This window comes from Phaseolus vulgaris, chromosome 1 (assembly GCF_051622355.1).
Source record: "Phaseolus vulgaris cultivar YP4 chromosome 1, ASM5162235v1, whole genome shotgun sequence".
Lineage (NCBI taxonomy): Eukaryota > Viridiplantae > Streptophyta > Magnoliopsida > Fabales > Fabaceae > Phaseolus > Phaseolus vulgaris.
In genome coordinates this window covers 42,923,862-42,948,804 of record NC_143498.1, presented here as the reverse complement: position 1 = coordinate 42,948,804, position 24,943 = coordinate 42,923,862, and positions in this window count along the sequence as shown.

Below are 24,943 nucleotides of genomic sequence, written 5' to 3'. Positions count from 1 at the left end.
TAATCTTCAGAGAGCACGATCTTCCCATCCACCACTTCGTTGCAGATGGACACCATGGTCAGATCAAGCTCGGGGTATTGGCAAGCGACTTGCTCCAGAGCGGCGTCAAGGACTTGGGCGGAGTTTTGCTCGAGCTCTTCGGTTTGTTGCTTCAGCTCGTCAGTTCGTTTTTTCAGCTCTTCAGTTTCCCCGCGAGCTTGAGAAAGGTCTTCAGCAACCATTTTGCCTTCGTCCCGCGCCTAGGCCAGCTCTGCAACAATCTTCTTGTTTTCCTCTTGGGCTCTGGCGAGCTCAGCCATGGCGTCGTCCCTCTCCTTCTCGACCTTCCCGAGGAGGACCTCCCGATCAGCTGACCTTTTTTCAAGATTCTCCACCTTGGCCGCATCTGCTTTCATTGACGCCTCCAAGTTGGCCACCTTGAGCCTGTAGGGTACCTGCTTACTCTCCAGCTCGATTTTCTCTTGAGCTAGGAGGTGCAGTTTTTGGCGTAGGTCGGAGGCCTCCTTCCGCGCGCCCCTCAGCTCAGCGCTCATGGCGTCCTCCAGCCTTGAGTGATCGATTTCTGCCACCATCAAATTGCAAGACAGTTTTTCTGCCTCAATCCTTGTCAGGCGGTTCTCCTCCTGGAGCGCTGAGTTCTCGTCCCGAAGCCTCTTGTTGGACTCCTCCACAGCTTTTGTTACGATTAAGGGGAGATCCTCTGCCATCATTTTCAGCTTGGCCGTGAAGGGCCTCAAGGCCTCGTCAACAGAAGAGGGGCGACTTGAGGTTGTTACCGGTGGAGGTGCTGGAGGAGCTTGATGCTGACTTTCACCACCACCCTCTTGAGTTTGTAGGGCGAGGGGGGCTTCTTGGCGTGGTGGTGAAGTCGGAGATTCTGTTATCAGGATTGGCGAGTTATGGCCACCCTCATCTCCACCTGGTGCGGCCCCAGCAATAGAGGTGGTTGAAGGAGGACCCTCTCCAGCAGATACGAACGGCGTGGAGGCGCTTGGAGGGTTCTCTGTGAAATTAGGCTCGCTGCGTTCAACCACAAGGGGCGCAACAGCCAAGGGTGTTGCTTGGACTGGCGGTGTTGGAGCTGGAGGAGAGGGCGGTGTTGGAGCTGAAGGAGAAGGAGGCGTTGGTGTCGGGAGAGTGGGTGGTGAAGAGTGTGCCACCCTTGTTCTTTTGGTGACGAGGTCGTCTTCAGTCGCCTCATCATCCTCTTCATCCTCTTGTACCACCTGAGGATTTTTCCTCTTTGGTTTCCTCAAGACAAGTTTTTTTCTTTGAGGGGCAGGTAATGTCCCCGAAGGAGTTGGACCTTGAGGATGAGTCTTGCCTTGGGCGACGGCGATCTCCACTACCGAGTTGGGCACGGTTTGGGCCGCCAGCTTGTGAGAACGGGCGATCGCCCTCAATTCAGCCATTTTGCCTTTTCCCAGCATGTTATCTGCACAAGGTAAAAATAGGTGAGCAATTAAAACAAAAGCAGAAGATACAAGCATGTCTGTACAGGGAAACACAAGCAGTACATGGGTTAATAACGGGATGCCAAAGTAGAACGGAGAAAAATGCTAAGTTGGTTTTAAATTTGATGGTGAGGCGGGGCTTACCGATGTGGGCTTCGAGTTGACCCTCGAGGAATTCGAAGGTGATTATTGAGGAAGTAGGAAAGTTAATGTGGGCGTCAGCCACCCTCTTCCAGAAAAGGCAGAGGTCCTTGTCCAACTCACCCATGTTGTCAGGACTTCTTGGCCTTCTGAAGTTTTCTTTGGAGTCCTTGCTCCCCTTGTTTACCCAGTACAAGGGGAAGCCATCGAGCAGCGAGGGGTCTTGATCGTTTTGACGCACTTGGACAAACTTCCCTTTCCAGTCTTTGTAGGATTGCTGGAAAATTGAGAGGATCGATCTCCCAGCAATCCCGTTTAAGCTCACCCAGGGGCGGTCTCCGGGATTCTTGGCCTCGAACAAGAAAAGGAAAACATCCACTGAGGCCGGTAGTCCCAAGTGCGCGCACATGATTTGAAATGCCCTCACGAATGCCCAGCTATTGGGATGGAGCTGGGCAGCGGCAATGTTAAGCTCGGTTAGTAGCTCTCGTTCAAAACGGGTGAAGGGAAACCTGAGTTTCACCTTCTTGAATAGAGTGGTGTAAACGAAGCAGAACAACTCGTCGTTGTTCCCCTTGTCATCCGCGCAGATTGGCACGTCGGGAGGGCAAGGCAGCACCATTAATTTGTCGTCATGCTCCTTGTGGAACGAGAGGTTGGGTTCGTCCCCTTTCTTCAACCGTAGCACCACCAACGCAAAGTTTACTGAAGAGGTCTCCTTCAGCAAAGTTGGGGTGGCCCACGGGTAGAGCTTCTTATAGTCTTGTGTAGGAATGGAGGCTCCTCCGGCGACTGGTGGAGTTGCCTGAGCGGGGTTGGTGTGAGAAGTTGCAGGCCTCTCAGCCTAGGTAGAAGGAGCACCAAATGCTCGTGGTAGGTTATGCGCTTGGGGTGGAGGGTTTCGCGATGGAGGAGGAGGGTTCGCGGTAGTTTTCGTACGAGCCATCGCAGGAACTGCAAAGGAAAAAGGAAAGGGTGAACAAAGATTGCAGAAAACGACTCGATTGAGGACGAAGAAAGGAGAACAAACGAACATGAGTTCGTTGGGACGAACGTAATGGAAGACGAAGCCCTAAGTTACGAGGGGGGAGAAAAGGAGAAAACAACCCACAACGCATGCACCAGACAGATAATGGATGATGCGAATCGGTTAAAATGCAGCAAATGTCAACAGAAGAAGTAAAAGGGGTACCTTGTGATGATCGGATGAGCGTTGAAGAGAGTTGGAGATTGAGAGAGTTGAGAAGCTTCGTGGGTTCGCAGAGAAAACTTAGAGCGTTTGAGAATGCAGAAAGATGATGGAACAGTAGGAAGCGCAAAGGGCTTTTGGGGTTTTTCGAACGTTTTCGGAAGCGCAAACGACAGCTGAAGATGACCGTTGATGAAGCCACGTGTCGAGCGATTGGAAAAAGGGGTTTGGTGGAGTGTTAGAAAAGCAGAGGGTACGAACATTTAGAATTCCGTGCCAGCGCCGCGTAGATCGACAGTGATGTGACCTCTTAGTCTTTTCGCTGGACAACTCTTCGCTTAAAACTGGGGGGCTTGTGTACCGCCCAGGTAGTCGGAATTGATGACGTGGCAGCAAGCGATAATATAGGCGTGTTGAAAGGAACATCTGGCTGACAGAAGGGAAGGAAATCAGGAAGCTCGTGTAGTCGCCAATCGTTAAGTTGGCGTGCTCCGATCTCTAGCATATCTAAACCGGCGGTCACCAGGCTCGTGTTGTAGTCGCCGTATGCGAGATCAGGCGACCAAGTGATCAGAGATCGCCGAGAGGAGGACATCGCCGAAAGATCAGGAGAGCTTGTTTAAGGCTTTCAAGGGGCACGAGTACGAAGGATGGAGATATCAGATGATCATTCCCTAGCCAGAGGTTGAGGCCAGGGAAACAGCTTACCAGAACATACACGATGAAGCAAGTGAAGCAGATCATGATGGCGGCCGGCGAGACCACAGAGAAGGTGTGCATGGTGACACCCCGTACTCGCCACACAGAAGAGATCGCGCTCCAAGGCAACTATACACCGAGTTACTCCTTGCATGGGTAACTTAGTCGAACAGCCTGAAGAGTAAGAAGTGACGCTCAAGCAGAGGACGCTCCTGATGGTGACACGTGTACAGCTGGATGCGAGCCACGTGTTCAGATGTGTAACCTTCAGGAGAGAGAGAAAGTGCACAGGTTTATAAGAGATTCTAACGAACTTCTAAGGTACGCGCGTTTAGAACACTTCTTTACGCTTGGAGAATACTAGAGTGACCGAGAGAGTTTTTGCACGGTTCCTTGAGTTCTTAGTTTTCTCTCTTAGAGTTTTGGTGGTTCCGTCACTGACTTGAGCGTCGGAGCGTGATCGGCCGCAGCGGCGCCACTCTGTCTTTTGCAGGTTCTTGAGGTGAATCGAGGTGAAGGATGGAAGCTAGCGTGGTGCAAAGCCGATCCAGAGGAAGAACACCTTTGACGAGGCGAGGCTCTTACGTTCTGGTCAACCGGCAGGATCAAATTTCAAATGAAATTTTTGGTAAGGTGTTGTTCACTGGAAAAAGGGTAAACAACACTATCTCTTAGATATTATAAAGAGTTGTTCTGAAAATGAGTGTTTGTTATCTAAAAGTGATGAGTCATGGCTGTGGCATAGGAGGCTAGCTCATATTCACACAAATCACTTGAATAAGCTAAAGTCTAAGGAACTTGTTTCTGGTTTACCAAACATAAAATTTCAAAATAACAGATTGTGTGATGCTTGTGTAAAGGGCAAACAAATTAGAACTACCTTTAAATCAAAAGATATGGTTTCTACAAATAAAGCTTTGGATGTTTTGCATATGGACTTGTTTGGACCATCTAGGACTGCGAGCTTAGCTAGAAATTATTATGCTTTGGTGATTGTTGATGACTTTTCAAGATATACATGGACTTTGTTTCTTGCTTCTAAAAATGATTCATATAAAGCCTTTAAGAAACTAGCTAAGGTTAATGAAAATGAAAATAGGATAAAACAGATTCGTAGTGATCATGGGGGAGAATTTCAAAATGCAAAGTTTGATAGATATTGTGAAAAACATGGGATCATACATAGTTATTCTGCTCCTAGGACACCCCAACAAAATGGTGTTGTTGAAAGAAAGAATAGGTCATTAGAAGAGTTAGCTAGGACTATGCTAAATGAATCTGTTTTACCTAAATATTTTTGGGCTGATGATGTATACACTGCTTCTTATGTGCTTAACAGAACATTGATTAGACCAATTCTTAAGAAAACTCCCTATGAATTGTATAAAGGTAGGAAGCCTAGTATTAGTCATCTTAGGGTTTTTGGCTGCAAATGCTTTGTTCTAAATAATGGTAAAGACAATCTGGGGAAATTTGATCCTAAATCAGATGAAGGAATACATATTGGTTATGCTATAAATGGTCATGCTTATAGAGTGTATAACAAAAGATTGCTTGCAGTAGAAGAATCTATACATGTTGTATTTTATGAACAGATTTTTCTGTGCCCAAATCTGTTCTGGATGAACCTGGTATGGATGATTTAAGAACCATTTTGCAAAAGAATGAATCTACTGAGCTTGATGCAACTAATCAAAATTCTTTCAAAGAATCTAATATGAATGTAGGATTGCCTAAGTAATGGAAGACACCTAAGGATCTTACACTAGATAATGTAATTGGTAAAATTGAGAAAGGAGTCTCAACAAGAAATTCACTCAATAATTTCTGCAGAACAGTGGCCTTTGTTTCACAGATTGAGCCTAAAAGTCTGGAAGAAGCACTGCAAGACAGCAATTGGATAACAGTAATGCAGGAAGAACTGAACCAGTTTGAATACAATGAAGTGTGGACTTTGGTTCCAAGAAAGCATGAGATGAACATCATAGGAACCAAGTGGGTGTACAGGAACAAGATGGATGAACATGGGGCTATCACTAGAAATAAAGCAAGGCTGGTTGCAAAAGGTTATAACCAAGAAGAGGGAATTGATTTTGGTGAAACCTATGCACCAGTAGCACGTCTTGAAGCTATCAGATTACTTCTAGCATTTTCCAGCATACAAGATTTCAAGCTGTTTCAAATGGATGTCAAGAGTGCATTCCTAAATGGTTACATCAATGAAGAGGTGTTTGTATCTCAGCCTCCAGGGTTTGAAGATCACAAAAATCCAGAACATGTGTACATGCTTAAGAAGGCCTTATATGGATTGAAGCAAGCACCTAGGCAATGGTATGAGAGGCTAAGTGAATTTCTGCTTTCTCAAGGATATAACCGTGGCAATTATGATAAAACTCTCTTTATAAAGAAGAAAAGAGAAGACATTATACTTGTGCAAGTCTATGTAGATGATATTATCTTTGGATCCACAAATGAAGAGATGTGTGAAGACTTTGTGAAAACAATGAAAAGTGAGTTTGAGATGTCAATGTTAGGAGAAATGAACTTTTTCCTTGGACTACAAGTTAAACAACTCAAGGATGGAATTTTCATAAGCCAAGAAAAATACTGCAAGGAGCTGCTTAAGAGGTTTGATATGGATCAATGCAAAGCAATCAGCACTCCTATTTCAACAAGCTGCCAGCTGGATCAAGATTCTGCAGGAAAATCAGTGGATCAAACTAAGTACAGGGGTTTAATTTGTTCCTTATTATACTTAACTGCTAGCAGGCCTGACATTATGTTTGTTGTGTGCTTATGTGCTAGATATCAATCTGATCCAAAGGAATCACACTACAATGCAGCCAAGAGAATTCTGAAATACTTGCAAGGATCTAAGGATGTTGGATTATGGTATCCTAACAATGTATCTTTAAACTTAACTGGTTTTTCAGACTCTTACTTTGCAGGTTGCAAGGTTGACAGGAAAAGCACAAGTGGGACTTGTCACATGCTTGGATCAAGTCTAATCTCCTGCCATTGCAAGAAACAAGCTTGTGTTGCTCTCTCCACAGCAGAGGCAGAATACATAGCTGCTGGAAGTTGTTGTGCTCAAACCTTATGGCTAAGACAGCAGCTAAGTGATTTTGGAATTTTGTTAAACAAGATACCTATAAATTGTGATAATACTAGTGCCATAAATCTGTCTAAGAATCCTGTCATGCACTCAAGGACTAAACATATTGAAATTAGACATCACTTTCTAAGAGAACATATAGCTAATGGAACTTGTGATATAAAATTCATTGGCACTGAATTTCAATTGGCTGATCTATTCACTAAACCTCTTGCTAAAGACAGGTTTTATTTTCTTCTAAATGAATTGGGTATCATTAGCTTAAATTGTCCTCTGCAGTAAAAATTTCAATATGTTATTTTATAGTTTAACATGTTTTGTTCCCTGTTTCAGAATCACAGCTGTGACTAGGAAAGAGAAAGATTTACTTTTTCTTTCTCTCACTTTATCCTTGACTGCTTTTACGGTTATTAACCAGCAGGTCTATGCCAATTAGCTTATGGGTATCCTAACTGATTGGATTGTGTGTAAGTGCAACAGATTTGAGTTATCAAATTAAAATCTAGTTCCAATATATTCTTACGCATATCAACACCTGAATCTGCTGCACCACAGGAATAAAATCTGAAGCATATCAAATTGATTTTTCTGTTAATCTATAATTTCTGAAATATGATTAAATTTATTTTCTTTTAAAATTTGTGATCTTTTGAAATCTGATTTAAAGACTCTATATAAACCTAACACAAATCAGCTTTTCTCTCACACTTTCTCATCTATGCTATAAGTTGTCCAGGTTCAAATCTGTTTCTCTACATGTTTCGTTTCTGTTTTTAGTGATAATATGAACTGCAAAAAAAATTTCTAGCTGGAATTGTATATTAATAAACAGGTGCAGATAACAACAGATTGAGCATGGCATCCTCATCACACATAAAGAAGAAATCCAAAGAGCAATCCAGCAGCAACCAAGGCATTCTGGAGATTATGAAGCTATGACTAGGTTCATCCATGAGACAAGCAGAAAGCAAGTCAATGTGCCCAAAGTGCTGGAATTCTCTTGGTTGAGAGAAGAAAATCTGACTGAAGCAAAAACCTTGCTCAAGCATCAAAAGCTGAAGAACTTCTTAGAAATGACTGGAAATGTCTATCCAGACTTGGTGAAAGTATTCTACAGCAACTTAGTTCAAGATGGAAAAAATTTGGTCTCCCATGTGAAAGGTGTGAAGCTGAAAATTACAAGGGAAATATGGAGCAATGTGGGAGGAATCAAGTACTCTGGAATGAAGGTTAGCAAAGGGAATACTGCTGGAATTCAAGGATTCAACAAGATGCAGTTTTACAAAAGTTGTGTTAGAAATCCTGCTGAACCAGTAGCTAGATTTCATGCTGGAAATCTGACATTAATTCCAAAACTCCTAGCCTACATAATTGCTTGGCAGCTTACTCCAAGAGGCAGTAATCATGCTACTCTCCATGAAGAGGACTTGATTCTGCTATACTGTATCATGAATCAACTCAAGGTAAATTGGGTGAGTACAATGGTGGAGCATATGCTCAAATCCACAAGGCTACCAGACTATCGTTTTCCATATGCTATTTTTGTGTCAAAGCTAATCGATTATTTTGAAGTTGACACTACAAATGAGAGAAATGACACCATTAAGGCAGCAAGTGAAATAGACAACTCTACTCTCTTGAAGATGGGGTTTCAAAAGGAGGATGACAGCTGGGTATTTAGAAGGAATGTTGCAAACAGAGCTGAAAATGAAGCAGCTGATCCAGCAAATGAAGAAGAAGAAAATGCTGATGGAGTGCAGCACATGGATGAATCACCAGTGCACTCTGCTGGATATGAAGATGTTGCTGCTACAAGTCAAAATGCACTAGTTGCATATGAGGAACCTGAGTACAGAGGTTTCAACACTTGGATGACCAACTTGAAGGAGTTCAAGTGCAGCTAGCTGAGCTTTACTAACACAACAAGTGATCCTATTTCTAAGTCTTTATCTTTTATATGTTGTTGAACAATTTGGGTTTAATCTGTTTGTCTTTATTCTGCACTGTTTTTAGTTGGTTTTATTTTGGTTTGTAATAGAACTCAATACTGGCTTTTTAGTTTGAACTGTGATGAATGTCTATGTTTTGGTATGTTTTTATCCCATGCTTTATTATGTTTGATAAATCCAAAGCGGGAGAAGAACAGCTCACAGAAAGCTCATAAAAGTTGATGTTCTGACTCAAGCTACATGGAGGTAGCACAAAACTCACAACTGCTCAATTCTGGTTCTATGTCTAAAAATTATTGTGAAGGTTTTGGCAGTTAGTATAGTACAGATTTTGATCATCAAACTATGTTGTGCAAAGGGGATTTGTCTCCATCAAACAGGGGGAGATTGTTGAAGATGGATGAAGCCTCTTCTCTACCTAGTTTTAGTGTGTGTTTGATGTAGAAAATAGCTAGTTTGTTTTGAAGTTTGTAATAGGTTTAGATGATCTTGTATGTAGGCTTGTGTATGTGTAAGGTTGCCTTTTTCTACATGATCTATCCTAGATGCCTAACCAAGCCTAGAATAAGCACATGAAGTGGTTAAAAGTTTTTTCAAAAGCTTTTGAGTTTTCTCCAAAAAATCAGGATACTGCACAAAAATAAATCTGTTTCTCTGTAAAAGAACAGGTTTATTCTTTGGTCTGCTGAAAGGATTTTCGAAAGTTAGTTAGGGCACCAAAGGAACAACTCAGACAGTTATTTCAGTTAGCTGAGTTGGCAGTTTTCACAAAATAAATTTGTTAAGTTCAAAACTGAATCTGTTGTTTTCATAACAACTTTTCAACTGTTTTTTGAAAAGAAGTTAGAAACTGTTTTCTATATAAAGAAAAGCCTCTCTCACATGAAAGGATGCTGAGCAATTACGTTTTTGACAGAAATCAAACACTTTCAATGTGAGAAGAAGGATTGAAAAGATTTTTGAAAGGTTTTCCAAAGGGATTTTCAAGTGTGCTTGTTCTAGGAAACCTTTGATCTTGGTGAAGGTGCTGGTGCAGTTCTGCAGCAAATTGAACTACTGGTTTTGAGTTCTTGCATCTTCTTTTCAGGTGTTATCTTTCCTTTATTCTGGTTTGTAAAGGTGTAAGTGTTAGTCACTCCTTGATTGGGTTTCTTGGAGTGCAAGGTGTGCTGAAATAGGGTTTTTCAGCATTGGTTGTATTGTTCTTGTAGTGTTCAAGAATTGTTGTGTTTGTAAGTGATTGATACTGTTTTAGTGGATTCCACCTTGGAGTAAGGTAAAACTGGATGTAGCTCTGTATGAGTGAACCAGTATAAAAACTTGCTTGTCTTTTTCTTCTCATCCGTGCACTCATTTCTGGTTTTGCTTAATTCTGTCAAGAACTAAATCTGTTCTTTTGAAATTGAATCTGTTAATTCTAGGTTTAATAGAAATTGTTCTTCCTTATCTATCAAAGTTCTTTAATCACGAACAAGGTGATTGTATATGAAGTCTTAACTGGGTTGTGAACAAATTGTCTACTCATTAAAACTTGAGAAAGATTCATTCTCTTTAAAACCTTGTGTTGAATGAACTTGGTTGATTTCTTGGCATAGCTGTATTCTTCAAACTCATAAAATCTAACCAATCTGATTCTGTTATACCTCTCCGTTGATTACAATTTTAATTTGAACAAATTCAAATTGTGCTAGACTGCTATGAAGAATCAATCTGTTTCATTTAAAAACAATCTGTTCATTTGCCTCTGATATACTGAAAATTGTTTGTACTTGCAAAAATTTTATAAGCTCAATTCACCCCTCCCCTCTTGAACTTAGACACTAATAGACCCAACAATATCAACTGGAAATCATAGTCTTCTAAAAATTCAATCCACCTCCTCTGCCTCATATTAAGCTCTTTTTGATAAAAAAAAAATACTTCAAGCTTTTATGATCACTGAACACATTAAAACTAACTCCATAGAGAAAATGTCTCCATGTTTTTAAAGCAAAGACAACTGCTACCAATTCTAGATCATGAGTTGGATAGTTTCTTAAAAGCACCTTTAACTGACGAGAAGCGTAGGCAACAACTTTCTTATTCTGCATCAGAACACAACCCAATCCATTATAGGAAGCATCACAAAAAACTTCAAAAGGCTTATTGGTTTTAGGGATTATCAATACAGGAGCGTTAGTCAACCCTTTTTTCAACTCTTCAAAGCTTCTCTCACATTGTTCAGTCCATGCAAAAGGATTATCCTTTTTAGTCAATTGGGTCAAAGGAGCCACTATTTTAGAAAAGCCTTCTATAAATCTCCTGTAATATCCTGCTAACCCCACAAAGCTTCTAATTTATGTAATAGTTTTAGGACATTCCCACTGAAGTACAACCTCTACTTTAGAAGGATCTACTGATATTCCTTGTGCAGAGATAACATGCCCTAAAAATTGTATTTCTGACATCTAGAAGTCACATTTTGAAAGTTTGGCATATAACCATTTTTTTCTCAAAATTTCCAGGACAATTCTAAGATGTTCTTCATGTTCTTCCCTTGTACGAGAATAGATCAAGATATCATCTATGAACACTACCATAAACTTATCAAGAAAATGTCTGAAGATTCGATTCATATAATCCATGAAGATAGTTGGAGCATTGGTCACACCAAAAGGCATAACCAAAAATTCACAGTGACCATACCTTGATCTAAAAGTAGTCTTCTGAACATCTTCTGCTTTTACTAAAATTTGGTGATAACTTGAGCGCAAAACTATCTTAGAAAAGACAAAGACCTCATGCAATTGGTCCATCAGATCGTCAATTATAGGAAGAGGATATTTATTCTTGATTGTTAACTTGTTTAATTATCTATAATCTATGCATAGATGTGGTGAACCATCCTTCTTCTTCACTAGTAGCATTGGAGCTCCCCGTGCAGAAGCACTAGGTCAAATGAATTGTTTCTCCAATAAGTCTTCTAGTTGTTTCTTTAATTCAGCTAACTCCACTGGTGCCATTCGGTATGGAGAAATTGATACAGTGTTTGCTTCAGGAATCAAGTCTATTGCGAACGTTGTCTCTCTTTTAGGTGGAAGTCCAGGAATCTCATTAGGAAATACATCCATAAACTCGTGAACTACAAACATATCTTTTTTGTACTTTATTAGTAACTATAGAACAAGCTAAGAGCATAAAACATTTTGCACCTTCTTGTATCTCTCTCTCAAACTATTGAGCTGAGATAACCTGCATTTCTTCTAATTTAGGGAAAATTAACTTCTTCCGACCACAATATATAAGGGTATGATTAGCAGACAACCAATTCATTCCTAATGTAACCTCCAAATCTTTTAGAGGTATAAAAATCATGTTGATTTTGTATTTTCGTCCATATATAATTCTTGGACACTCAACACACATGGAAGAAGTTACTATAATACCTTCTGTTGGTGTAGATACCACCAACTCAATTTCTATTTCTCGGGCTGACAACTTAATTTTCTTATTATGATCAAAAGATATAAAAGAATGGGTTGGACCAGAATCAAACAATAAAGATAATTGTGTTCCAAGGATAGAACAAATACCTCTAACAAGGCTATCAAATTGCGAAGCTTTAGCTCCACTAATGGCAAAAACTCTGCCAGCTGCTCTGGATTTTTTATTATTATTCTACTGCACTCCAGTATTATTTTGGGCCGCAAGTCTAGCACGACATTCCTTCGTACCATGACCATATCTATGGCATTTATCACATGTAACATTTGGCACTGGGTAAGGATAAATACTCCTCCAAGAATAGAACTTTAAAGTTATCCCAAGTGGCATCTTCTCTTCTATCTTCCATCATTTGCTTCATGCCTATCCACCAGAATTCAGTTTTTTTCAGTTAGTACATAAATGGCATAGGATAACCTTCTCTCTTCAGGGCATTGAGTATCTTCAAAGATTCATTCTATGTCTCTCACTCACTGGTCTGCTTCATCTGGATTTACATTCGCATTAAATTTGGGTGGATTGTGTCTCAGAAGATCATCCAAACTAAAGGTATGGGGTGGTTGATCAAGCTGAGACGCTTCAGCTGCTAATCTAGTTGTTTCCAATTGATGAACGACAGCCTGATGTTGTTGTGACATAGTAGCATTCTATTGTTTCAAGGTTGTTGCCATTATCTCTATTGCTCGAGCTAAGTTGGGCATATCTACTGGTGGAGGAAGAGTAGGTGGTTTACGTGTCATCTTCTAGGCACATAAAGAATTGGGTTAAAAATTACTAACAATTTCCAACTACATCTTTAAGACAAATTAACTTAAAAGAAATAATCACACAAAATATGTACAAAACCAATCAAGACTTATCTCTAAAATGTACTCTAACTATTTAGAATTAACATAAAAAAATAGTCTTGATCTAGTCATGAGTGTGCACCCTCACCACTCTATCAAGATTATTTTCATTCTTAATACTTTCAACTTTATTCATAACAACTAGTTTGACTCAAGCACAAACAAGATTTCAAGAAAACAACTTTGTTAAACATCCTATTCGAAACTTTTAGCTAAGTCTTGAAGCTAGACTTAAACAAAAATCTACACGCAGGAGAAACATAATAAACCCATTATCCTCAGGTTATCCTAAGGATGAACCGCTCTGATATCATTAAATGTAAAACCCCAGAAAATACATCTAACTATTACTATAGAAGTCCTACCAGTTTCTATACAAACTTGGAGTTTTTCAAAATATTCCTATTACAAGATTATGACTTATAGAAATACAAACATTTACAATATAATGTTTAAAACATCATAAAGCCTTTCAGGAACTCCTACACCTGTATGATCATTTGCTCGTGTACATAGTACAATCATCGCAATTCACAGCACAACAAGAAAAGCAAGGGCAAGCTAATGAAAAGAAATTCCATAACATATCTAATTCATGCAAAAAGAACTAATCAAACTAATTATTTATAAATATTTCTTTAGATATTGTCATATAAAATTTCAATACCAATTCCACCATTCATATAGACCACACATGGATCTATTTTTAGTCACACTCATTGGATTTCATTTCAATCCCACTGACTACACATGAATCCATCGTCTTCCGGAAGACTCATTAAGTATGCCCCTATCATAGAATAACACCTGATCCAAAGATTACCAACAAATCTAAGAGAAAGGATCAGGATAAGTTCAAACATCCAATACCGAGTGTATACAGCGGGACCCAATGTGTATGAACTCCCTCTCAACTTCTCCACACCTGATATCTTAGTCTATATGACTTAGATCATCAGTGAAGCTAGAGGATCTCTATTAAACACAGGCTTTTCATACTTAATGTCATCAAACAACAACTCATACATTATCCCAAATGTATAACATCAATTTCATACAATTTTCATCATTCATATATAATACATATCATTCAATCACATAACATTTTAAAATTAATAACATTCAAGAACCTTTCCAACATCAAAAACAATATTTAACTTTCAAACTATCAAAATCTAATATTTCTACAAGTTTAAATAATATATAAACAAACCACATCCCTGCAAAAGAAATTGAATATTGGAACCACGCCCCCTCCACATTCAGATTTTCTAGCCTAGGGTACTATTGAAAGTTAAAGTTAGTTTCCCTTACCTTAATTGTTTGCTTTCCAAGCAACTTCTAGAACTTTATCCTCCAAGTCTGGATAAGCTTCAAGATTTTAGGGCCTAATGCAAGTTATCCCAACATAATAGAAATTTAGTATATAGTAGAATAAGTTGAGAGGATTATTCTTCTCAACTGACCCCACCAAGATTGATGAGTAAATCCTAAGAAAAAATAGAGAATAAAGGATCTTTAGAGCAAAAATGAACTTACTCTGTGTAAAAATATGATCGGGTAGAAATGTTTCTTAACTCTTCAGCTATAGCGTGGTGCGATCAGATTCTAAAATAGATGATGTATGGAGTAAGAAATGAAGAGAGAAGAGAGAGGGAGAGATGGAAGAAAGAAAGAAAAACTGTGGTGGGGGATCTTGTTTCTTAAAATTTATGTTGTTACATTATCTCCAACTACAAAAATTTTGTCCACGAAAATGAAGTTACCAAGAAAGAGATTAGGGTATGTTACACGTATGAATTTATTGATAGATATACATTCGTAGATAATAATTTATATGTAATCTTTATCTATAAATAAAAATTATTTGATAATAATGTATATGTAATGTTGAATTTATTTATAAATTTAAATTTTTAAATTAATCCGTATATAATACTAAATTTAACTATAAATTTATATCTAAATGAGAATAATTTAAAATGTCTTTTTTATAATGAATGACATCAAAATCAGATAGGAACAAAGGGGTTTTCAAAATATTATAAATTTAATGTTACTTTCTTTACAAGGGCGCCAATTAGGGTGTGTTTGTTTGAAATGGGAGAGTATTCTCTGATTTAATGTTTTTCATGTGATATGCGAAAGTGGGCATATATTGAAGTTGTGGTGCTAAAGTGTGTGGAAGGTCAAAATATGCTTTTAATGTATTAATCCCTTAAGTTCAAATATGTACAACTTTCTTTGACTTTCTCTACAAAGGGGGCTATGGGTGATGACTCATTGAGTAATAAGCTTACAACACATATCACTTCAGTTGCAGTGAAAAAAAAATCCATATATTAATAAAATACTATTTTTTTAAAACCATAAACTTGTTTTTCTTCGCACAAAATTTATTTACAAATAATATGATTAAAATATTTTTAAAATTTATAATTATAAATTACTATATATAATTATTTCTCTTAAATAAAAATTATACTGCTAAGTTTATGATGTTGGTAGTAGACTAGTATGATAAATACTTATATTAATATATAACATTAATGTATTATGATGTTAATATAATCCATATATTTTTTTTATGAAAATCTATTTACTTAGTGTTTAGAAAAACTTATTTTTTTACTTTATTTTCAGAAAAATAAATTAGATGAATTTTAGTTTTTTAAATAAATTATTTTATGAAACAAAAAATTGTGACTTATGATTGGTTTAAATAATTTTTATACTATCAACTGTTTTCTCATGTAAAATTTATTTTTTATATTCAAATAAGGTTAATTATCTTAAAATTATTTCTAATAGACTATTAATCTATTTTTTTTAAAACTATATCAACAAACATATTTAAAAAAAAAAAACCTGTTTTCCTTGAGAGAAAAAAAGGTAATCATTAAGGTATGAAATTTATTTTGTAAGTTTATAAAGTTACGTAATGAGTATTTGATTTACTTTATTATGGCATGAAAGCCAGAAAAAATTGGTCTGACTTACATTTTTTTTAATGGAATTATGACCTAAAGAGAGACTTTGCAACAAAGAAAATGAGTTTGGATATATGGTCAAAGATTTGCAATATACAATACCAAATTTCGTCATGAATGGAAGCGGCGGCAAACAAAATCGTTTTTATTAGGAAGGAATATAAACTTTCTAACCATGAATACAACAATTTGAATTCTGTGTATTCTTATTATAAAATATTTTTATTTGTTAAATCAATGCAATTGTTATTACAATTTTGAAAATAATAATTATTAAAGTTAATATACTTTTATTAAATAATAATTTAAAAATATTTGTAAGATTAATATTCGACACACTGTTCACTTATAAATTATTTCTGATTCACTTAATCAAATCTAATAATTTAATCCTTTTCATTTCAATTTAGAGAAGTGTAATTGTTAAGCATTTTTCACCCAATAATGATTAAAATATACTAGAAGAAGAAAGTTTTTTATTATTTTATCTTTAATGCTATGTTTGGAGGCTATGTTCAAATTGAGTAGGAGATTTGTGAGGAGGGGAATGGTGAATTTGTAAGTATTAAAAGATGCTTTAATTTTCCATTTAATCATATTGTTTTTTAAATTTATTTTAAATATTAATTTTAAAAAGTATTTTATTTTTATTTGAGATTGAAGAGAATAAATAGAAATTATTAAATTTCGTTAGAAATAATTACTATTAAAACACACATGTTACATGAGTTTTGTTTTTAACAATCATATCATTCTCTTAATGACAAGATTTGACTTTAAATCTTAATATTCATGAATGCTTATTCAAACTTATATTATTTTTATATAATCTGATTTAAGAAAAAATATCACTGATATATAATTTATTGTTCCCTTAAATTAGATACATTGTATTAACCAACAATTTATTTTATTCACGCACACCAATACTTTTATATCCAAACTCCGGCAGCCGCCGGAGGACTGAATATACTATAACTTACTGCTACTGAAACAGTTTAAGCATGTTGTGAGAAGAGAGAGAGAAAAAAACAGAGAAGAGGGAAATAGAAAAAAGACAATATTATTTCAAGTTTTATAAATAAAGAACAATCCCTTTTAGTTGGTGAAAAACTAAAGAAAAAAAGAGTGTTACTTAGTATTTTGAAACTATGATATCGTGGAGCTTGTTTAAGTTTAAAAATTACCTTATGAAGTTTATGAACAAGATTAAGATTAAGACAGTCAATTTCAAAACTAGGAGGCTGAAGCATGAAAATTGTTTCTTCTAGATCTCCTTAAAGAAAAACTTTATTTATATCAACTTGATTAATGAACCAATTATAACTTAAAGCAAGAGTAATGATGGTATGAATTGTAATTGGTTTAATAATTAGGCTGAAAGTCTTTGAATAGTTAATCCTTATCCTTCTTACCGATGGAAGTTTTTGGCAACAACTCTCGTTTTATGTTGTTGGAATGTACAATCGACATTATATTTGTTTTTGAAGATCCATTTACAACTAATGGATTGAATACCAAATTGTAGGTCTTTGAGAGTCCAGGTTTATTAGCTCGTAGAGAATTATACTCTTCTTGCATGACAACAAACCAATAAAGATTGTGTGAAACTTACTTGATTGTAGTGGGTAAAGTCTTTATAAGCCTTAAATGTCAATTTTAATAAACTTAACATACAATTTGAACATCAAAAGTTATTTAGGAAGTGATTAGATAATTGAGTATTTCTCATTAAAAATATTGGTACAATCATATTTTTTTACAATATCAGTTATTTTTCAATCCACAAAAGAGATATAAATTCACTACTTAACCTTGTCAATGTTGAACAAGTATCAGATAGTCTTAGGTTTAACCTATAAATATCCTAGTTTAGAGCGCTACTCTAAATTATCTATATTCACCTACTTGGTAAGTATTTCCCTAAATTTATCATGGTTCCCACCTTTCATTTCATATTGTACCTAAGTGTGATTTTTAAACACATACACTTATACATTAGCATGGTCTGAACTCATTGTCAAAGATCCTAAGATTTTCTCTCGAGTTTAGGGTTTAGGATTGATGATTTAAGATTTAAGGTGTTTAGGGTCTAGGGTTTATATTATCATAAATTAATTCAAACTCGCTTAATCACATTTAATGATGTAAAATTTTCTTTTTAATTTAAATTAAAAAGTATATGTGTTAAGCACTTCTTCATAATGAAGATTAAAATAACGTTAAAGATGTTTTTTTATTATTTTTTTAAAATGGATTTTAATTATCATTTAAACATGTATTTTAATGTTATTTTAAATATTCTTTTCAATAAAAATTATATTATATTTTAAGTAGGAATGATGAAAATAAATATTAACTATTTTGAATTTTTTATGAATTATTAATATTAAAACACACCTGTTATATAGCTTTGTTTTGACAATAACATTGTAAGATCTCCAAATTCTCACATCTAAAAGCTAACTAATATAGTCATGAATTATCAAACTAATATATATATATATATATATAAATATCTAATATTTCAAAATATATTTATTTTTATAAGAGTTTTAATATATAAACATAAGTTTAAAATAAAACATTTAAAATAAAAATATCTCATTCTCTAACTATTGATTGAGGAGCTCTATCACCTACAATATAATATGTTCTGATGTAAATATATTATAATTACATGTTAAAGAAAACAAACATAATACCAACAATAAGGTAAACTAGTTATTTTTAAAATTTCTAATATAAATTTAAACTTTAAATAGTAATTATAAATTCATCAATTCTAATACAATTTTCACACAACAATCCAAGTGTCTATTATACTTCAACATACATATTGCTCATGTTAGAGGTCTACTGACTCACATACTCAGACATTTGACTCTATTTTCGAAAGACTCGTGCATTGACTTATACGCAGATACCTGTCATACTACTTCACTGTGAATACATAGAGCTATGCGCATAAAAATCTCAATATCTTGAATTACCTCATATGACAGGGTTAATCCATATGAGTATGAAAGACCAGGTTCTTTTTCACACCTAGACAAGATCATATGAACCTCCTTCAACTCTCGCCACCTGAGTAACTTCATTTATATGGTTTCATTATATTAGTAGAGTCAGAATACCTTATTTTAGACACATCCCTAGACAATGCATGTCCTAACAATCTCAACACAGTATTTTCTTTCCTGAAAATACTATGTCTCGATTTCAATTTCATAATTCACAACTCACATTATACAAAGTCACATCATTTAATCACACCAAAAATTACAATCAAAACACACAAAAATTCATAAAAAAATCACGATCTAATTAAAGGATTTTTCAATTAAATATATAAAAAATAAAATTCTACATGAATTATAATTAAAAACAATAAAACAAAAATAACCCAACCTTTTAAAATAAAAAAAAAAACAAAAATTTAACTTTTTTTTATCTTCAACGAAAATTATCTCGCTTGATAGAGAATGGGTCTCGCTAAAGCGAAAATCCTCTCGCTTGAGCAAAAACGGACCCGATAGCACCCCAAATTTCACCCCATTTTTGCTTGAGCGGGAATTTTCTTGCTTAAGGGAAAATGGGTCTCACATGAGCGAAAACAAACCCAAGAACACCCGATTTTTAACCCATTTTTGTTAGAGCGATAATTTTATCACTCAAGCGAAAATGGGTATGGACCTCACCGTCTTAGGCTAACATGAGCGACAATATTTTGCTTAAGCAAAAATATCTCTCTTGAGCGAAAAATATAGAAAAAAAAAACTACTCAAAATTGATATATGCATGATCTCACTACAATTTTTACATTTTAACTTGTATTTTATATAACATATCATATCAAAATAACAATTCAATTATTCAGAGTTATACTGGTGCTCTCATTAAGTTCTTATGTCAACCTATACTCAATTATTCATGATTTTCTAAACTCATTTTAATATCCAAATTCAACCAACCAATCACTTATAACTCTTTACAATTCAAATGCATCATAAGAGATATCAAATTACTCATACAATCATTCCAACATTTATGATTCCAAATATAGGTTGCGAAAAAACTTTTTTCCTTCCATATCCAACAAAATGCCGTAGCCGCCGGAGGAATATTTATTGGAATATGAAGTTTTCTTCTAACAACATTTTTTAATCAGATAGCTGAAAATGATAATTAATTTAACCATTTTCTTTAATGGTCAACTAATTATGAATAATATTTTTTTCAAAAGAATATGGAAAAAAAGGCACAGACGGAGCTGATTAAAAAAATGAAAAAGCTAACAATTACTCTGGCCAAAGTTAAATTAAATGTAAGACTTTATGTTGTCTCATACACTAAACTTACTCACCCAACCAAAAGCAAAAAGTCAATAAGTCCACCACAACTTTAGAAATGATATTCGTTAGTGTATTTCTTTTAAATTATATTTTAGTTCGTATTATCATGGTATTATAATTAAATAGATTGGCTGTTATATAAAAAATACTACTTTTAAGATGGTAGAAATTGTATTTATTTTATTTTAATAAAAATAGCAAAGAAAAAGATAAAGAAAATAACAAATAAATTAATTAAACTGACATAAATAAATTAAAATATTATATTATAAAAAAATTAATTTAGCATAATCATATTACATAAGAAAAACTCGGACGTTATATAACAATAACATGCTATACAATGATTAAAAATAAATTGGGTTATGTTATTTGTATGTTTATATACGCTAATAATATTTTTCCTGTTATAGATTTTTCTCAGTCTATTTAATTAGAGATGAATCCGAAATAGAAATAATCCCGCAATTGTATTAATAGACGAACTCTTAAACCACTAGCTGTTTTCTTTGTCCAAACAATTATGATTGATGTAAGGCTTAAAAGTTTTTATCCCTTAAATATGTGAAATGTTTTAAAATTTAAATAAACTCTTTTTGATTCTTTACAAAAAAATACTTGTTTTAGTCTCTCAAATCCAAATATTATAACCATTTCCCTTATATGACTACTATATATCACTTACATAGTAACATATTTGATTTTGTCTTCTTATTCTTAAAATATTAAATTACACTATTTTTAGAAGTATTTTTTAAAAAATTCGTAAGATGTTTGATTTTTTTCCCTCAAATTACTAAACTAAAAAGATGAATTTCAAACTACAATTAAAATAAACAAACTATCAATTTATAATTAAATAACAATATAAAAAATTGACGCGGTCAATCTATATATTATATTATAACAAATTAATTCAAACTCGCTTAATCACTTTAATGATGTAATATTTTTTTTTAATTTTAAATTAAAAAGTATATTTGTTAAGCACTTTTTTCTAATGAAGACTAAAACAGATAAAGATGTAATTTTTTTATTACTCTATTTTTAAATTTGATTTTAATTTATCATTTAAACATGTATTTTAATGTTATTTTAAATATTCTTTGTACTGGTCGGACGTGCTCGGGACCCGACCCGAGCACTTAAGTGTGTTATCTTGGCTGGTCAGGTCAATACGGGAGAAATACTTAGTTCGATCTAAGATAAATGGTAAACTCAATGATAAATCAAGAGGTCGGCCCAAACAGTTCGCAACCTATATTAAAAAGATAATTAAAGTAAAAAAAAAACAAAAGGAATAACTGAATTAGCTAGGCACAAATATTACTCTGAAATTTAATGAGAATAAACAGTTATAAATAATGTTCTACCCGCACTCCTAAAATAAAGGGGATATACTAACAAAATATCTTCATCGTCTGACCAAGTCCGAGCTTAGACCATCCTAGTAAAATTTATGACGTCGTACCCTTTGCCTGACTCATGAAATAAACAGTGTTGGAAATTTCAAGACAAACAAGGGTACAAGTTAAGTTGAAACGATAGACTGCTCACCCAATCAGAAGGGTTTCGATCATCAAAAGGTTAGTCTTTGTGTTAAGAGCTAGTTTGATTGCTTTATGCATTTTGTCTCACCTAAGTTAGCAAGATCATGTTATGTTAATCCTGCTATGTTCAGGGTGTAAGGTTAGCTCGATTGGCAAAACATTTTGCATGTTCAAACATTACAATCTCATGTGGGCTAACCACATCATACAATATAGGTAATATAGGTACCCGAGATGGCAGACCTAACTTGAAACAAATGTAGTTACCTGAGTATAGGTGCCCTATGAGATAAATTGACTCGAACGGGTGTAGTTATCCGAGTAGGCACATGGTAAGACGACCTAACTCGAAAAAGACATAGTTACTCGAGTATAAGCGTCCTGTGAGATGAGTTAACTCGGAACAGATATAGTTACCCGAGTAGGCGTCCTATGAGATGAATTAACTCGGAACAAACATAGTTACTTGAGTATAGGCGCCTTGTGAGATGAATTAACTCGAAAGAAACATAATTACTCAAGTATAGGCGCCCTGTGAGATGAATTAACTCGAAACAAACGTAGTTACTAGAGTATAGGTGCCCTGTGAGATAAATTGACTTGAATGGGTGTAGTTATCCGAGCAGGTACATGATAAGACGATCTAAATCAGAAAATACATAGTTACTCGAGTATAGGCGCCCTGTGAGATGAATTAACTTGGAACAAATGTAATTACCCGAGCAAACACATGGTAAGACGACCTAACTCGGAACAAACATAGTTACCCAAGTATAGACCCCTTGTGAGATGAATTAACTCGGAACAAACATAATTACCCGAGTATAGGCGCCCTATGAGATGAATTAACTCGGAATAGACATAGTTACCCGAGTATAGGCCCTTTGTGAGATGAATTAACTCGGAACAAACATAATTACCCGAGTATAGGCGCCTTGTGAGATGAATTAACTCGGAACAGACATAGTTACCCGAGTAGGCGCTCCGTGAGATGAATTAACTCAAAATAGACATAGTGATCGCACTGTAAGACAACCTAAATCGGGGGAAAATACTGTCAGCGCTCATTGCTTGACCGAAAATGAGTCCAGACTAACTCCATAATGACGACGACATACCATTTCGTTTGAGCGATAAGGTAATTTTGCTTTGCATGATATGTGTTATAAATGTCAAAATAAACAATGGTACTAGTTAAATTGAAGTAGCGAGTGGTTCGACCGACCTAGAAGGGTGCCAACCATCAAAGGTTTAACTTGTTCGTTAAGAGTTATTTTCATTGCTTTGTATGTTTAATCTCACTCAGGTTAACAAAGTCATATTATGTTAGTTATGTTGCATTTAGTATGCGAAGTCAATTTGTTTGGAAAAGTATTTTTGCATGTATTTATATGTCATAGGCAAGTTTGTTTACCCCCTAATAAGGCATACCGCGAGCTTAAGTTATAGAAAATGATAAACACTCTTAGGATTGTCCAAGTTCAAACATTAAATACACATTTTAGGGGACGATTAAAACGATAAATAAGGTACGAATAAAACATGGTTCATAAAATTTAGAATTAGGAGCCCTCCTTCTAGCGCAAGTGGCGAGATGAGGTGGTATCGTGAAAGGAAGAAAGGTGTGTGTTCTTTGGTAATTCTGCTTGAGGAAGAGAGAAGGAGAGTCGTGAAATCAGATAGGGAAGGGTTATTATTTTGAAAAGGGAGAATTCAAAACGGAAAAGTTTCTTCACCGTTGATGCCATGCCACGTGTATGCACCATAATTAGTATGGTGAGACGTCTTCTCAAAAGACGCTTCGAAAATCGTGTGCCAGCTACCTTTTGAGGCAAATGTTTTGTCAAAACAGGTGCAAATAAGCATTTTCACCCCACCAAGCTCGGCTTGAGGCTGGGGGACTGTGTACTAGTCAGACATCGGACCCCGAGCACTTAAGTGTTTTATCTTGGCTGGTCAGGTCAATACGGGGGAAATACTTAGCTCGATCTAAGATAAATGGTAAGTCCAATGATACATGAAGAGGTTGCCCCCAAACAGGTGGCAACCCATATTAAAAAGATAATTAAAGTAAAAACAACAAAAAGAATAAATGAATTAGCTAGGCTCTGAGATTTAATGAGAATAAACAGTTAGAGATAATGCTCTACCACCCCAAAAATAAATGGGAATTATTAAAAGAATATTTTTATGTTGTTAAACTCATGAAAGGAGGTCTATGAATACTATAAAAGGGGCTTGAGACCCTAAGAAAGGTAAGTTGAAATCTCGAGAGATTACACTCATACAGTTATTTTGTATTCAAATTCTGATAGTTATATGCTCTCATTGCCTTGATCGTCGTAATGTAATCAAGAGGTGAAACTCCTCTCACTGTGAATTATTAGTATCTCAAAGCAACACCGACAAAAAAGAAAAGTCAACCCAAACTCCATCAACAAAGTCTGATCCAAGTTTAGGGTTTAGAGTGGTATGAGAACAGATACAATTATTAGTATTAAAACACATCTGTTATATAGATTTGTTTTAACAATCATATAATTTTCTCAATTAATTGTCTGATTTTAATTCTTATTTATCTATGTATGATTTATCATTTTAAAATTTCACTTTTTTTAATATAGTCAGGTTAATCGTTCTCAAATAAAAAAATCATCCTGATGAGATACATTCTAGTATAACCTGAGATTTCCATAGTAAGAGAAAAATATAGGTTCTTTTCCCCTTTCCATATCCATCAAAAAGCCGTAGCCGCCGGAGGAATATTTTTTGGAATATGAAGTTCTCGTTCTTAACAACATTCTTTAATTAGATAGTTGAAATCGATAATTAATTTAACCATTTTCTTTAATGGTCAACTAATTGTGAATAATAAATTTTTTTTCAAAAGCATATGAAAAAAAGGCATAGATGGAACTGATTAAAACAATAAAGAAGCAACCGATTACTCTGGGCAAAATTAAATTAAACGTAAGACTTTCACAATTAAAGATTCTTAGACACTCTTCTTTTCTCTCACTTGCATTCTACAACTTTATTTAATAATAAAATATCATATTTAATTAATAAAAAAAAATTTGAAATAAAATAATAATATATCTTGTTATAAAATTGTACATGTATAAGCTAAGAGTTCAAATAGTACCTGTGACTGGATGTAAAACTACGGT